General features: G+C 39.2%; 1 protein-coding gene across 8 annotated transcripts in view; it reads right to left on the bottom strand.

Moving 5' to 3' along the window:
• ST6GALNAC3 (ST6 N-acetylgalactosaminide alpha-2,6-sialyltransferase 3) overlaps window positions 1-18,077 on the bottom strand; it is a 567,065-nt gene that overhangs the window by 130,663 nt on the left and 418,325 nt on the right. The window contains exon 5 of one of the 8 annotated variants that reach the window (XR_001906240.3): window positions 17,749-17,768. The exons of the other annotated variants lie outside the window; for them this stretch is intronic. The gene's annotated coding sequence lies outside the window, so the exon portion shown is untranslated. Of the gene's footprint in view, window positions 1-17,748; window positions 17,769-18,077 lie in introns of those variants that run through there. 8 annotated transcript variants of the gene reach the window in all.

Raw genomic sequence — 18,077 nt, 5'->3', positions numbered from 1 at the left:
CCCACTTTCCCCACGCACACGTTGCTCTGTGCATCTATTTTAAAATTATTTCTGACTTTTAAGATTAGCAAAGGTGAAAGATTCATGATAGTGCAGCCTAGGGCCCTCCATGCTGAACTCCATTTTCAGTGTTTTAATATATGATACAACACTGCATTTCAAGCAATGCACAGCCAGAGGGACTAGATCTGTTTCTCCAGGGATGTTGAGGTGATTCTACTTCCAAACTTACTGAGATCTTTGCTTCTTTGGAAATAACATTCTAAAGTCAGACTGACTCTTGCCAGTCTGGGCCCTGTCTAGGTTTTGCTTGGACCTATTTATAAGTGAATGACAATCATTCTCTGTGGTGTCAGTAATTGATGATGTAGGACAAGCTGTAGTTTGATTAATGTCTAAATGTTATTTGACATATACCCACATTTTAAAAATAGTTTTGGCAGCTGGGTGCGGTGGCTCATGCCTGTAATCCCAGCACTTTGGGAGGCCAAAGTCGGTGGATCACGAGGTCAGGAGATCGAGACCATCCTGGCTAACACGGTGAAACCCTGTCTCTAGTAAAAATACAAAAAATTAGCTGGGCATGCTGGCAGGTGCCTGTAGTCCCAGCTACTCAGGAGGCTGAGGCAACAAATTGCTTGAACCCGGGAGGCGGAGGCTGCAGTGAGCCCAGATTGCACCACTGCACTCTAGCCTGGGTGACAGAGTGAGACTCTGTGTCAAAAAACAAACAAACAAACAAACAAACAAAAAGCTTTGGCTGCCCATTTCCTGCTTATATCGCTACTAAAAATAATGCTTCTACTAGGTACCAGAAAATATTTGGCCACATTAACTAATAGAGAATTGTTTTCTGTTTAGCAGGACTATGATGGAAAGATATCTATTTCCTCATTATGTATGTGGAGTTCCAAGTGTGAAACTACTGTATGAGAGAGAAATACTAGAAGCCTCTGACACTCTATCCTTGAATGAGGCCACATCTGAAGTATGATAGAAAAAAAATGACAGTGGGTGTGATCCTATTAATATGCCTCTTGTTAAAATAACTGAATATCTAGTATTGAAACTAATAGATAATACTACTTAATAGTTTCGAAAAGCTCAAATAGAAAATAATATAAATCTTACAATAATAAAACTTCACTTTAATAAGATCTATCATGTTTCAAGGCCAAAGAACACATTAGGTTATTTCAAATGTAAGACTCCATACAGTGAAAGCCCAAAGTAATTTAGTCTTACCATTTAACACAAGCATATAAAGGTTCCTCAAGCATCAGTTGGGTTTCTTGTATACTTTAAATACAGTTTACTTTCATGTGGTATGAAAGTATATTCTTCACACTAGATATTGGAACCATGTTGACTGTTCATTTATTTATTCCCCAGATACTTATTCAATATTGTATCAGGTTAAATTGTGGCTCCCCAAAATATGTCCACCCAGAACCTGAGAATGTGATCTTATATGGAATAAAGGTCTTTGCAGATGTAATTAAGGTAAAGATCATTAGATGATATAACCCTGGATTAGGGTGGGCCTTAAATCCAATCACAAGTTCTTATGAGAGAAGAAGAAACAGATACAAAGACACACAGGGAAATTCCATGTGAAGACGGAGGCAGAGATGGGAGTTACGCAGCTTTATGCCAAGGAATGCCAAGTGTAGTCAGCAGCCATAGAATTTAGTAGAAAGGTATAGGACACATTGCCTCTCAGAGCCTCCAGAAGAAACCAACATTGCTGACACCTTGATTTCTCATTTCTGGTCTCCAGAACTGTGACAGAATAAATTTCTGTTGTTTTAAGCCACCGAATTTGCTATGGCAGTCTAAGAACCTAATACAAATACCAGCAACATGCCAGGTTCTCGGCTTGGTACTTGCCATATAGAGAAAAGCTAGTTCCTTCCTCTGAAAAGTTTGTGGTTGCCTGGGAAAGAATGTCCAATAAACCAACAATGACAATGCATTAGGATGGATAGGGAACTGTGAGGATGCCATGGAGGACAACCAAGGTGAATGAGAGGTAGTCAGGGAAGCCTTCTGGAAGAGGGGATGGTTGAACCGAGTTTGTAAAGACTTTCCAGATTATTCAGTCCTGATTAGGACCAAATACACATTTCTGCTGACTACTACTATTGCTACTGCAATGAACAGAATGTTCATTGCAGGCCCCAGTGGGCGTTCTTCCTGCCTGATTGGAGCAGAGCTAAGCCAAATGGAGGGGAGTTGGGCAGTCAGGATGCAAGTCTGTAGGAATGTGAGAATCAATGGGACACACGTTCAGGAAAAACAAGTGAAGGTAAGAGAGTGAGCTCTGAGAGAGGTGTTGCCATTGCATGACTTTCCCTTTGGCAAATCCTGCTTGCTGATAGTGCCGGCCAGTCAGTTATCCTCTCTGACCCCTTCCTTAAATTCTTTTCTTGGCTTCATTGGTTTTGCTGTGTAGCGCTTAAAGCACCCAACTTGTAAGTTCCCTTTCATGTTATTTAGTCTACAACTCTTAATTTAAACTGTATCTACACTGAGATACGAACGAAAATGTTTTAGCTGAAAATCTGTATTTTTGCCCACACATCCTTATAATAGTCCTACACCTCTGTCATATGCATTAGAAATACTTTAATATTGTTCATTCACTCTATTTCTCACGTACTAACTTTTGTTTTCTTGTGTTATGGTGGAAAGAACACAAGTTTGTTGTAAGGCAGGTGTAGGTTTGGAGCTACTGGGGTCTTGGGTAAGTTATCTAATCTCTACTAGCCTGTTTCTTCTGTACAATGGTGTTACAGGTTGAATTGTGCCCTTTTAAAATGTATATGTCTAAATACTTACCCCCACAACTTCAGAATGTAGAGATAGGGTCTGTATAGAGGTGATTAAGTTAAAATTGTTAACTTCATTGGTTGTTAGGGTGGGCCTTAATCCAGTCTGACTGCTCTCTCTATAAAAAGGGGAAATCTGGACACAGACCTGCAGAGAAGGAAGATTATGTGAAGAGATATAGCAAAAAGACTATCATTAACAAGCCAAAGAGAGAGGTCTAGAACAAATCTGCCCCTCACAGCCCTCAGAAGGAACCAACTCTGCTGACATCCAGATTTTGGACTTCTAGTCTTCAGAATAATGAGACAATAAAGTTCTGATGTTTCAGGCACCCAGTTTGTGGTCTTTTTCTTTGGCAGCCCTAGCAAACTAATTCAAATGGCAATAATAATAGTTACCTCAAAAGGTGGTTTATGGAGATTATTTAATGTGGCAGAAGTTGTTGGCTGCTTTTTCCAACACGTCACCTTTTCTTACTCATTAACAGTGCTCTAATTCTTTAGGTAACAGGAAGAGATCCCTTGATCTCAAATAGGTGGAGGCAATCCCTGGAACAGGGTGAGCTTATGACAGAGCTGTAGCCCATGAGATATAAAGGGGGGCTGCTGTGGGGCTCTGAGAAAGATTTTTTTTTTCCTGATAAGAGGCGCACAGGAGGAGCAACACTGGCCTGTGTTGTCCTTTGTCTCAAGGCTTTGAAGTGGATTGTGGGAGGATGTGATGCTTGATGCTGCTGCAGCCATCTCAGAATGTGGGAACATTGAAGAGGTGAAAAGTATCACAGAAATTGCTGAACTGATCAGGAGCTCTGATTTCATTGATTTGTTAAATCAATTCCAGTGACTGCCTATATCCAGATGGCTTGTCTTAAGAAAAAATAAACTTTTATTGTTTAGGCACTGTTAGCCAGAGATTCTCACAGCAAACCAAAGCAGTCAGGCTCTGGCATCATACTGTGCACTCATTAAACACCGCTTCCTCTTCCTCTTTGTTCTTACGTTGAAGCTTCTGAAGCTTTGTTCCTCCTTCTTCCTTTTGAGGTGTCCTCATTTAGGCTGCCTTGATAGCCTGCCTCTCTATCTTTGGTTTAATTTATTTGGAAAAAGTGCAGTTAGCTCCCTTATCAGATGTGTTTTCTTTCTTTCTTTGACCCATCTCTTACAATTCATTTCCTTCAGTTCATTTTCCACAAACTGACCTCCTCTCCTGCTTTTTAGCTCCCTTTACCCAGGGAAGAAAAAAAAAAAAAAAAAAAGAAGAAGAAGAAAGAAAGAAGGAAGGAAGGAGGGGAATTTTCTTGTCCCTGGTGTTTGTTTTTGTGCAACTAGGAGGATAAGTTCCCGGGATAAAGCTCTTGCTCTGAATCATTTGCCTTGCAAACCACCATTTCAGGATTTACAAATTACAGAGTGTGACCAGGGCTTTGGTGATGGCTCCAGAGGAGAATGAATGGGAAAGGGGCTGGAGTCATTGAACAGGCTCTGGACTTTTCCATCAGGAGATCGCTGGTTTAATTTGGCTCAAGGTAATAGCAAGCAAAACTCCAAATGAGAAATAGCTTGTAGTGGGAGGGAGAGGGGAGAAAGGAAAAGGAAAGGCATGCATTTTAAAACCAATTCTCATTGAATACATCACTGCCAACATTGGAACAAGGGTAAAAAGAGAAAACATACCAGTCTTCCTCCTCCTCCTGGGGTCTTCCCCCAACTACCTTAGGAGTAATCACGATGTATTATTCCAGGGATAGTTTATGAATATGTAGTTACATATGATTATAGATAACATTTACTGGTATAGCCTTTTTATTTTCTACAAATGGGTTCACTGTAAATACTATTCTACAATTTGTTCTTTTACTTCAGAATATATCTTGAATACTTGAGTGTACATCTATATACATTCCATAAATGCCTGAGTAAATGATGAGGTTACGCTGCTAAAATTCTCTTTCAGAAAAGAAATATAATTATCACCAGGTCTTTGCAAAATCTCTGAGGTTATGAGAAGCCTTCTTTGTTACTTAAGTTTGAACTAAAGATTATTGTTTGGGAAAGACACATTAGCCTGAAACAATCTTGGTCAACATGAGTTTGGATACCTATTATGGTCACCTGTGACACTGATTAAAAGGGGCAAAGAAATTTATCACAGATGAGTCTTTACTTCTTGGAGTAAGACAAAAAGCTTCAAGCTTAAAATTGTAAAAACAAGCCTTTCAAAGATTATTTGCCAAGCAACAGAATAAGTAGTTGTGTTGTGAGATCTAGCACACAGCCCTACAGAATGAATCTTAATAAAACAGTTTTACTGATGTTCTATGAATGGGTACTTGTAGTTTGTGATAAAATTTCCAGTGATAGCATCATATGTGGGTCAACAAATGCTGTATCTCAAGTAACAGATGGAAATAAGGAAAATGTACTCTGAAAAAATATGTATCAGATGACTCAGAAAGCAGCTCCAGTTTGTAAAAGACTAATGTCAAAAATGTATGTGAAGTATTCAAATAATACTGATTCAAGAAATGCAAAATGTAGAAATATTTCTAAAGTAAAAGGTTATATGATATGCAATCTTAAATGTGAATGTGTAACTACATTAATAAATTAAATATAGTAAACATTCAATAATTTCATTTGTGATTCTAAAAGTATGCACATTTAAGTTGGCCAAAGATTTTTTTTTTAAATCTCCATGTTGAAGAAGATGAGATTCTTTTGTATTCTAGGTAAATTTCTATTACAGCATAATGGAAGATCTACCCCATTCTTAAGGACCGCATAGTATCCCATGGTAGAAAGGCACCATGCTTTATTTTGTCGGTTATCTATTGATGGCTATTTACATTTTATGTTCTGCAATTACAAAGTTTCAATTACTTTCTCAGATGTATCTTCAGACACTGTTGCAAGTACATCCATGGAATAGATTCCCCCATCTGTCAATTCTGGGCCAATTTATATTGTAATTGATTATAATTTTTCATTCCTCCTTCATTTTCTCTCTTGCACACTAAGAGGGAGGTTCTATTAGCATAGCACATTTGAGTTATAAGTAGTGGTCAAAATCAGCAAGAGAAATGTTTTATTACTGTATACATGTTCACTGTGAAGGTCCTAAGGACCTCTCCCCTCCAATAAAGCCCAAGGTCCAAATAACAAAACAGGCTCCTACCAAAGGAGAACTGAGTTGAGCTGAGAACCTGGAAGTTGCCAACCTGGGAAAGATCTGAAAGATAAAAGACCAGCTGTGGAGGAAGCTAAGAGAGGGAATTAAAAGGGTGATTAGAGAGGAAGCTTTCTGATTTGCATGATTTGGACTCTGTGTGGTTTGATAAGTGCTTCATCCTGTAACTCCAGGAATACTTTATTTCTGTTAACGGAACTCAGTGTTCACACCCTACCAGATATTGTAGACATTACTAATAAGTTACAATAAATACTGCCAATTCCCTTCCAGAAAAGCTGTCTCAAATTATACTCCCACCAACAGTTTTTCCCCATATTCTTACCAACATTACATCAAGCTTTTTAATTATTGCCAGTTAGTGAAAAATGGTAACTCAGTGGCATTTCTTTAACTATATAAGTTTAAGCATCTTTTCATGGTCATTGACTAATTGCATGCTTCCTTCTTTGCCTATTTTATAGTTGGTTGTTTATATATTTTACTGATATTCAAAGATTTTGTTATATATTAAGACAGTTAACCCTGTTGTCTAGTGGGGTAAATTACTCCCCCATTTGTTATTTATCTTATATTGTTTAATGAATATTTATGGCTGTGCAGGAGACTTACATTCTTATATAATCAAATGTATCAGGCTTTTTTTTTTTTTTGTATGTGAAGTGTTGCGATAATTTAAGGCCAACTCAGAACACAGAAAAGCAGAGTCTCTTCCCAGACACTTTCCAGCCAAGTGACCTTGGACAAGTCATTTAAAAGTAAATATTTTCCTTTACAAAGAGGAAATTTTCTCTTCTTCCTCTGTTTTTTTTTTTTTTTTTTTTCCTGCTGTTTTGAAAATCAAATGAGGCAAGGTTTATCAAAAGCTCTTAATTCCTCAAAGTCCACATAAATGATAAAGTAGTTTATATCTGAAAATGGTGGTTAAAGGTTAAATATTTTTAGAAGATGAATACCTCTAAAATAAACTCTTCAATTAGGTGAAAAATAATGCAGCTTTGCAGGATCAACTAAATCAGCTTCAAACAAGTTTAGAGGTTTCCTAAAAAATTCTTTCTCCTGTTAATCAAAATTCTCCTTAAACCATCCCAGTCACCATAAGCCATCAGGTCACCTGAATGACCCTTGCATTTGGAAAGCTCCTCATGTGTCTCATCAATAGTAGAGATTGGTGTTTAGAAAAAATACCTATGCACTCACTCCTCTTTTCCTAGGGAATCTAATCAATTGAGGATAAAAAGAAAGAGCAAATTGGTGATCAAAATAGAGCATCAGCTGTATTTATGATAAAAGGAATTGGGGAATATGAAAGGATCTTTGACCACCTCCTCTAAACTTAAATCTTGGGACTTTACATCTCTGACTCGACCACCAGGTACAAACCGAAACAGAGACCAGGGTTCTGCTCAGAGTTCTGCCTGGGCTATCAGAAGCAGCTGTGTGGCCTGTTTACTGCATAGAGTCACAGGGGCAAGGCCCTTGGAGCAGGACACAGATTGGTGTAAAGGGCACGAGAGAGAACTCAGCCATAGGGTGGCCTAGGTGTGTATCAATATCGTGGTCCTGCCCCTGACCAGTTCAGTCAAAGGGCTTCAGGCTCTCTCCCTTTTCAGATGAGGCCCTCCTTTGGAAGAGTGTAAGGGCAAGTGAGAGAGGAAGAAAGGCTCATGCTCTTCAATATTGCCCACATAGAGGTCCTGAATGGAACTCCTTGCTTTCTATTGGAAAGATGAGGAAGGAGAGTGAGAGATCAGTCTTCAGCCGTTAAGAGTATGGGCTTTGATGCAGATAATAGTGGCTTTCAATTTGCAAACATTAACTGGACACTTAAACTATGAGATTCATAGCTGCCTCCTCTCCAAAGTGGGATATGAATACCAACCTCTTGGGCTAGGCAAAAGAATTAAAGAAACGATATATGTCAGGCTCACTCCTGACCACTCTTTAGCCAAGTAACTGGAGCAGAACACGAACTCAATGATGTTGGTTTTCTTTCTATGTTCCCCTAAATCTTTTCTAAAGACTAGGTTGAGCTTTGCTCCTTCATCTCAGTGAAAGCGAATAGTCACAGATCAAGCCTCCATCCACTGTTTAGTTTCACATTCTTGCAGCTAATTTCTTCACATTCTTGAAGCCATTTATTTTATCCTTTTCCACTTGGGCCCAATAACCTAACTCTGGACGTTGCTATGGCTCTCTCCAGAGCTCTCCTTTAATCCTCTCTATTTGTCTTAATTTGCAGAGCAATAGATTGGGAAGGCTCCCCAAGACTAAGAGGGGTAGGTGCAGGTACATCAGGCTTCTCCTTCTGTGGCCCCCCAAAGCTGCCTGCCTACTGTTATGCCTCACTCGTGACCAAGATTCGAGAGTCTTTTTCTCTGAATTCACTTGATATCAGTGATTCTACATTTCCTCCCACTCCAAATCTTGTGGCTCCTTCTTCCACAGAGAATTCCAAATTAGGGTTATTAATACTCATGACCAGGTCTCCCAAAGAAAACAGGCCATCTGGCACCTTTGGCAAGGATCCAAATTGTAACTGTTAAAAACAAATCCTTCTAAATAAATGAAAAACAAAAGAATGAACACCAAAATTTTCAGCTTTCTTCACCTATCTGAAGAAGCCAGAGGGCAGAATGGCCCCAGCTTTGGAGAAAGCTCCCACCCGAAGCCATAGAGCACTCAGCCTTAGAGGGCAGTGACTTCAGGATGCAGACATATGGAGAGGTCATTTGTTTCTCATTTATCCAACAGATAAGAATATGGAAATAGTCTCAGTCCATTTGTTTGATGGGTCTCCTAAGCCAGTGATAAACAAATCAGTACAATTAGTTTTGGCTCATCGTCATTAAGGAACCTTCACTGCTGGGACACAATTTAATTATACCTCCTACTCCACAGGAAAGCAAACCTTTTCAAGATGGGTGGCCTTTGTTGGGGTTGTGGCAAAGTGGAAGCGGGTGGGGAGGTTTGGAGGCACTTTCTGTATGACCCCTTGAAGACGTTGTGTATGTGTGAGGCACAGCATGGGTCTGTCCAGGATGGCTCTAAGTGCTCTTGCTACAAGTTCTTGGGAAGTCATTTGAGCAAATCTGCATTCTGTGTGGAGCTCCGAACTATAATAGTGCTAACAGATTGAAACAATGAATAAAGATTAAAATGATATTGAATCCAGCTGTCACATCTGACCAGAAGCAGAATGCCTGATATGGGTTCAAGTGCTTCCACCATACCCTTTTGTGATGGTTGCATAACTGCCTTCTGCCTCAGCTTCTCCAGCTGAATCACTGGCATTTTCTAACTAACAAGCAGCTACTACTCCGTAAATGAGACCTGGGAACTTAACTTTTTGTACCGCAGTTGGTGCTCAGTGGACTTACAGTTTTGAATAGTGTCTGTCTAAATCTCAGGCAGATTTTTCCATATGGAGGGAGGAACCATTTCACATCTTTCTACTTGATTCCTTCACCTCCAAGTAGACCTCATCCTTAATGCAGATCTAAAGAGATGATCCCACTAGAATAATTGCAATTTTGATTTGGAAGTGATCTTAGCAGATCAGTGTGGCTAACATGCTAAGTTTCAAATGAGGAAACTAAAGCCCAGATTGCCCAGTTTGATGAGCAAAACTTGTTACTTAAACTCAAAACTCAATTGGAAGGTTTCCTCCGCTATACCAACCTAACAGAAGATTCCTTAAGTAACAAAACATCTTCAATATTTAATTTACTACTTCGATCTGTAGTTCTTTCCCACTGGGTTCCAAGATCATCAATGAAAAAGAATTATTTGTCCAAGATCAAGCAGCTTTTAAATTACAGAGGTCAGTAATCAATTAAATATACAATTTTGGAGTTGACTTTATTTTACCTTCCTTCCCAAAGTACTGTGAGATACCTATTGATTTAAAAGCTTATCTTTAGGAAGGGGAGTTGGAGGGGAAGAAAAAAAGGTTATATTTAAACACATGAAAGGGGCCTGAATTCTACAACTTGGAGGTAAGACACGTAGGAGAGTTTCCTGACCTTCATCAGACAGTGAAGTAAGTTAGAAATAAGTTTTTCTTTAATTAAACTAGAAAATTTAGGGAGTGATTGCCATGGTACTTACCATTAGCTACCCTAAGTCATGACACTTTTTCCATCTTTGTTTGAGATGACAAAGGCAGTCATACGTATCTTCTCACCAGAACAAGAAATCCTACCCTTAAGCATCTGCCTAATTCATTTGCAACAATATTATGAAGAGTATACTGTTTTCTCAGCCACATTTATAATAATAAAATTAACAGTAAAAAGGGTCTGTTAAGTAAGTACCTGGAGTACACACAGTATGTACATGTTATGGTTAATTTATGTGTTAACTTGACTGACTCATGGGGTACCCAGGTATTTGGTCAAACATTATCCTGGGCATGTCTATGAGGGTATTTTGGGAGGAGATAAACATTTGAATCAGTAGACTGAGTAAAGCAGATTGCCCTTCCTAACATGAGGGATACCTCATCCAATCTGTTGAAGATCTGAATAGAATAAAAAGGCTGACCTTCTCATGAGAAAGAGGGAATTTCCTCCTGCCTGACTGCCTTGAGCTGGACATCATGTTTTTCAGCCTTCAGACTCAAACTGAAACATCTGCTTTTCCAGAGTCTCAAGGCTGCCAACCTTCAAATGAGAACTATACCATTGGCTCTCCAGGGTTTCCAACTTGCCAACTTCAAATCTTAGAACTTGTCAATTTCCATAATCACATGAGCCAGTTCACAATAAATCTTTTCCTACGCGCGTGTGTGTACATGAAATATATTTTCATGCTTCAGCCAAGGGTAATAAGTGGAAGAAAGTAGGGAAAATGTGTGTGTGTATATATATACATACATACATATACATATATATATACACACACACACGCACACATCCTATGAGTCCTATTCCCCTGAATAACTCTAATATACACTCAATAAATATTTGTGAATGAACAAATAGATTAGAAAACCTAATTCAAGAAACTTAAGAGACTTTGTAAAATAAAACTTTCCTCCAACAAAACTAAGCAACTTTACCTAAAAATAGGTTTCCCCACCAGAATGTCAAAAATGAGACTACTAGATGTTTAAGGTGATATGGATTCTAGGAAGAACAGGATGTGGTCGAGATATCATTTAGCTCTCACAATGGATAATAAATGCATCAGGAAAAAGGCACCAGGAGTGTGTTCAGAAATCCTGCTGCCAAGATTGGGTCAAGGTTGTAATAAGACATCAAGACATTTTGACACTATATTCTACTATGTGAAAAACTTCATAGAGTTGTAGAAATTGACAGGATACTGATATGGCAGAAAGCCCTCCTAAGGGCCCAGGCAAAGATCAGAAAGGAGCTCTGATGAAAAAGAGGAACAAATCTGGAGGTGTGGAACATCTTCATGAACCTGTTCATATCCCCTGAAGAAATGGCCCTACCCACAGGAACATTTTCAGATTGTGGAGATTTTTGAGGTTGATTCCAATTTGAAAAAGATATGAATGACTGAATTCAATACCTCTTCTTTTTTCAATATGCATGTTAAAATGACAAAGTGGGCCTAACAGATAAATCAATACATGTTAAACAGATCCTGAATTCAGACCAAACTGAATAATAAGACAGAAATCAGACCCAACATTTGTATTCTCTATTATTCTGAGGAGCTAAAAACACATCTATATCTGTTATACCATTTAAAGCAGAGAGAGAGGCATTCTCTTTGTATGGTTCAGGAAGGCCCATATGTAGCAAACTAGAAAATTCCAAATTAATAGGGGAAATTTGAGAAATGGCCAATCAAAATCAGGAATCAGTACTTTGAGATCACGATGCAAAATCAGGAATGAAGACTAGGCTTGAGAAAAGAGACTAGAGGCGAAGGTATTATAGCTGTAGCTTTTGTGTTTTTATTTCATACTTGGATTACATTTCTACTTCCAGTATCCTCTAAATTCCTTTGCTTTACAAGTCCTCCTCTAAGGGTTATTTTGCAGCACTACTTCTCATCAGTTTCCCTAGGCTTGGTGTGCCTGTAAGTCATGTCTTTTGGACTTTGCCAACTCTATATGGCAGCATCTGCCTCTCTAGCTTCTTGAAAAATCTCCAGCACAACTAGATTTATAGCAGATGTTCTTTACTTCCAAAGGCAGCATTCAATTTTGAAAGGTTGCTAAATGATATAAGCAATTGAACAAAAAATCTGAAATTGAACATGATGGAAAGTCAAATGAAGTATAAGATAGGTCTAATGGTACCTTTAAAATAAGAAAAAAAAAAAAAAAAGGAAGGTGTCAACTCTTTGTTTCATGTCCTTCCTCTTTCTCCTTCTAGGTCCAACCCTAAAGGGAAGTAAGAATGTAGGTTTAGAAATGACTTAAGCAGTACCAATCCCAAGGCACCAGCAGATGACCTCTTTACTCAAGAAAATCAGCTAGTTAGTAGAACAGGTGAAGGTACGTATGGTTCATGAGTGTCATTACCAGTAGTACCCTACAATAGATCTGTGGGACCCCAAAACTTCTCAAACCATATATTTCATCTCACATATTTATTTAACCCTGTTCTCCTTCCTTTATTCATTCTCTTGAGCCCACCTAGATTCTTGCTCAGTACTTCCCTCAGGGTGGGCTTGTATGTATGCTGGGTAGTCCTATACTATGGCCTACTTCACATTCACATTAGGTCTGTGCATCCACCTCCTTGTATTACTGTGATGTTACAACATGGGGGTTGGGTAGGGGGTGGTTTGGTGTCCCAAGACATTTTCTATGGCACAAGTGTGGGGTTCATTATTGGTGATAAGCTACTGTCAATCAGTTTTCTTTCAAATATTGGCAAACTACATTAAGCTGTTATTATCACATGACCAGATACTTAATTTTCAATAATAGACAATGTTTTTCTTTTAATTTTTACTATGCATATATTTTTCGGTCTTTTTTTGTTCCTTTTTATGTCAGCCTATTTTGTTACTTAATACTACTTATTCTAAACCATCATTAAATCTACTATTTTATTTTACTTCCCATCAAATGCATGTTATATTTATTTGTTGTAAGTACTTCTTAGTAATTTTGTAGCCCTATGCAAAATCTAAAGTAACCAATAAGATTACTTCTGTGCATCCACTTGCTGGACCTTCAGTCCATTCTTAAAAGGACAATGTGTTAACTCATAGTCAGGGAAAGAGTGAAGACATGGAGTGAGAAAACCCAACTAGTCATGGTGCGGGTTACTTCACTTGTCTGTACTTTAGGTTACTCATACGTCAAATAGGAATAACAATGTACGCTGCTGATACCATAGGACAGTTGTGTGTATCTAATGTGTACATATCAGGATGTTCAACTGGAAATTTTGGCTGAACACTCAGCTCTCACAGTTATCAGAGATGAAAATGATCTGTGAAACAGGCCAGCCTGTAGGACTTGAAAAAGAAATAACAAAAAGTAATTACGTGGTTTGCAGACAATTCAGGCACACTGAGGATATAAAAGGTTTGAGAGCAGAAAGAATTTGAGGGGGGATTTCTTATTTCTTTAGCAAGAACTGTACTTTGATGTCCCTCTTCCAAAAGTGTGCTTGCCCCCTCACTTCTACTAGTGAAAGAGATTCTGACAAAATCACTTGGAAATTTGGTATCTGTGTCCTGTAACTGGGGTGATATAGTGAACAGGCATCTCACTTCCAGTGGTAACAATGGCAGATGTGTCTCCTAGAGTTTCTAGAAGTTTTATGTTTCCCTTAGATTAAACACAGGCCCTACAAACAAGGCACTCAGAATGAGGTTGTGTTTACTCCATCCTGTTCAATGAGGCCTTTGAGATGGGAGACTGAAAACTCAGCATGCAGAAGCCAGGGGTGAACACCACCTCCCAATTCCTAGGGACTGTGGAAGAAGTAAGAAACAAGTCAGGAAAATACATGATGTGTATCAAGAGAACTGTGCTGCTGAAAGTTTCCCAGCACAGCAGTGGGAGGGGGCATTTCAAAGAACCTCTGAAAGTATCCCATGAGACAAAGAGCTTTAATATTGGCCAGACCCAGAAAACATGAGGCCAACTTATAGCAAAACTGTTGATGTAAGATCTTGCCTCTCCTCCAACCCTCTTGCTTCAACTCAAAATTGTCTATAAATAGCTGCTAGCTAGGGCAGTGAGGAGCAAGAAAAAGAAAACAAATTGGCCAGGCGTGGTGGCTCACGCCTGTAATCCCAGCACTTTGGAAAGCCAAGGTGGGTGGATCATCTGAGGTTGGGAGTTCAAGACCAGCCTGACCAACATGGAGAAACCCCATCTCTACTAAAAGTACAAAATTAGCCAGGCGTGGTGGTGCATGTCTGTAATCCCAGCTACTCGGGAGGCTGAGGCAGGAGAATCCACCCAGGTGGATGTTGTGGTGAGCCAAGATCATGCCACTGCACTCTAGCCTGGGCAACAAGAGTGAAACTCTGCCTCAAAAAAAAAAAAAAAAAGAAAAGAAAAAAAAAAGAAAAAGAAAAAGAAAAAAAATTAGATGCATCATAATTCCCAGACTGCAGGCCCACTGGGAGGACGGGGAGTAGGTGTAATTTTGAATGAAGATGGGAGGTTTGACTACTACATAGAACTGGACACTTCAGGTATCAAATTGTGACAGTATTTTATTATTTAAGTGACTGGAATCCTTCTTATTATCTAAGAGATATTAGAAAAGCTCTGAGAATGCCCAAGTTGAGTATTCATCCAGGAGCAGAGAAAGAACTGAATATATTTTAAAGGGAGAGATAGCAAAATAATTTTATCATTGCATTCCACAAGTTGTGTTCAAAACACTCGAGATACAAAGAAATACACACACTATATGTAAAATATATGATATATAAATATATATCAAATATAACTTATATATAATATATGATATATACTGATATGTAAGTATATATCATATACTATACAAAATAACATGCCCCAAATTGAAGGATCTAAGGAGACTATAAAATAAAATGGAAATTTCCAAGGCCAACCTAACAAATGCAGATTTTTTTTAAGTTTCTGGATCCTAGAACTTACTATCTGCTTTGAGAATCCAAGCAGGCCTAGAGTGTGGTGAGCGGGAGGGCCAGGTGAGGAATCTCATTAGAAAACTCTCGCCTCTCTAGCCATCTCCACCTTCCTATTTCTACCCCAGGTCTGGAGAGGGGATATGCAAGAGGGTCATTGAAAGGTCTGTGGGCTATTTTCAGGTCAGGAGATAGAGAGGACTGATGCCTAACTGACCCCTAACTCCCAGAGGCTGTTGGGGCAGGGATATCAATTGTTTCCCATGAAGCACATGAGAGCCATGTGAGTGAGACAGCAAGTGTGGGATTTTCTTACATCATGCCTGAAAGTCTGGAAGATTAACACTAAGGCTGAGTATGTGCCCTCCAGCTACTTGGGGCTTAGGGAAGAATCACCAGAGACCACCTAGACTAGAATATGTGCTTAGGATAACGACCCTCAGAAGAAAGGGTCTGGTGGGAGATCTCTGAAGAGGACATAAAAGCTTCTTCAACCAGGTACAACTGGAACCATATGCCAGGCTCAGAGAACCAACAGCGAGTAAGAACTAGTGAGACTAAGGTCCTATCCCCTTTTCTTCCCTCCCACCTCTTGTCCAGCCCTGAGTTGGGCATATCAGGTGAGAAAAGAGGCGAGCATGGAGAGGGCGGGGAATGCACCTAAGTCCTATGACCCCTCCTTGAAGCAGGGCTCCACCTTTGAAAGTGGAGAAAGCTTAATATTAACTCAAGTTCAGAGTTTTGATTATTCCATGGAACTACAAATCATATTTCCTTAATTGAGCCTATGTTTCTGACTTCAAGGCATTTCAGGATGTCTATTATGCAGAAAATTATAGAGCCTTTTGGAATTTTCATCCACAAGCAAAAAGAGAGAGGGGAAGAGAGAGAGGGTGAGAGAGAGGGAACTCTCCTAAAATATTTAAAGGGGTGGTGAAAGATAATAGTCAACAATAACATAATAATATACCCTAGTGCCTGTCACGTAGTACATACTCAATAAATATTTGTTGAATAAATGAGGAATATAATAGTTTTATGCACACATACACACACACAGCTGGAAAATATGTTTCTTCTAATAGTAACATTTCCAAATAAGTTCAGTATTATAATAACAATTAATAGTAATAGTACTCAATTACCTGCAATCTTGATAAGCAATGTTTGCAATGGAGAGCACTCATCCATCCATGCATTCATTCACTAATTTAAGTAATAAATGTTGACTAAACCACTACTTTTTTCCAGGTACGATGCCAGGCACTGGAGATATAATAACGATGCAGCTCCTGTCTTCACATATCTTACTGTGTGAAGAAGACAGCAGACAAGCAAACAAGCAATTGCTTCTAGAAATGCTGAAATTCTGACTGGAATAGAGAAAAGGAAGGAAGAAGAAAGATGATTACAAAAATCTTATGAGCGGAGCTTGCCCTGGGCCTGCTGGACTGTCAATGGCCAGTTCTGGACAGTCAATGGCCAGCATGGAAGAGAACACAGGGGAAAATAGCAGTCCCAGCAAAGAACAAGAGAAGGCAGAGGCTGTCAAGTAGGCATTTTGTTCTTCACAAATTTGTGCGTTGGGAGTGGAAGCCCTGTTCTATTAGAGAATCATAGACAACTGATAGATGCTGGAATGGACTGGATGACTAGTGGGGGTCAAAGGGCCAGTGTGCCCCATAAACTATTTTACATTGTCTTGAATTCACCCATTCATTTATTTATTCAACAAATATGTATTAAGTGTTGGCTCTGGGCCAGCCTGTATAAACACAGGGTGGATCTAAGCTTACTCTGGTCTTCATGTTGTTAGTCACCGCTTTGTATTAGGCTGTTTTTCCATTGCTATAAAGAAATACCTGAGACTGGGTAATTTATAAAGAGAAGTGTTTTAATTGGCTTATGGTTCTGCGGGCTTTACAGGAAGCATGGTGCACCTGGTTGGCTTTTAGGGAGGCCTCAGGAAGCTTACAATCAACACAGAAGGTGAAGGGGGAGCAGGCACATCATGTGGCAAAAGCAGGAGCAAGTGAGAGAGAGTGGGGGTGGAGGTGCCACACATTTTTAAATGACCAGATCTCATGTGAACTCAGCAAGATCTCGCTTACCACAAAGAGGATGTCCCAAGCTATTCATGAGGGATCAGTCTCTATCATCCAAACACCTTCCACCAGGCCCTAGCTCCAACATGGGGGATTATATTTCAGCATGAGGTTTGGGCAGGGACAAATATCCAGACTATATCACTCGTCTTCCCAGGACTTCTCGTTTTACTCTTCTCTTAGAAAAGGCAGCAGCATAGTTGAGCATTAAGAACAGAGGCTTTGGAGTCTAGGTGACTCTTGTCAAGTTATTCAACTTCTCTGAACCTCAGTTTCTTCATGGGTAAAAATGCTATAGTAAAAGTGTCTCATTGGAGGGCTGTTGTATTAAATGCAATAATGCCTGTGGAGGACTTGGCATGTGCCTTGCCCATAGGGAGCCCTGGGTAAAGTGAGTTATTTGACATTATCATTTCCATCTTTTCTGTCCTGCTTCCCAGTGAATTGCACACTTTGTTGTACTTACCACAAATGTGTTAGAAATATTCCTCAGCCCCGCTTTGTGAAGCCACTTAATATTGGTATGTGGACAATCTCTTCTTTTTTTCTCTTCCTTTTAATCAGGGTTACTGTTAGCAACTAGGAAGCAACACAGTAATTATGACTCTAAAAGGAGTGAAATCGCAGAGGCTCATAATCTTTCAGAAAATGAAAGATCTCTCAGGCTGAAATTCTGAATCTTGGCTCTTACCACAAAGTTGAGGAGTGTGTGTGTGTGTGTGTAGAAAATTTGTTAAAATTCTCTTTGAGAAATTTCTAATTCATTGGAGCATAAAAAAGGTGTGTCTCATCTCTTAAAAGAAATTCTATGTGCCTTTTTCAGTGCATGAATATCTCAATAAGCAGCTTGATTTTGAAATGTCAAACTTGCCACAGAACTTGATTCTT

The sequence above is a fragment of the Papio anubis genome, chromosome 1 (assembly GCF_008728515.1).
Source record: "Papio anubis isolate 15944 chromosome 1, Panubis1.0, whole genome shotgun sequence".
NCBI lineage: Eukaryota > Metazoa > Chordata > Mammalia > Primates > Cercopithecidae > Papio > Papio anubis.
The sequence above is the reverse complement of the archived record's forward strand: the minus strand, read 5'-3'. Positions and strand labels throughout refer to the sequence as shown.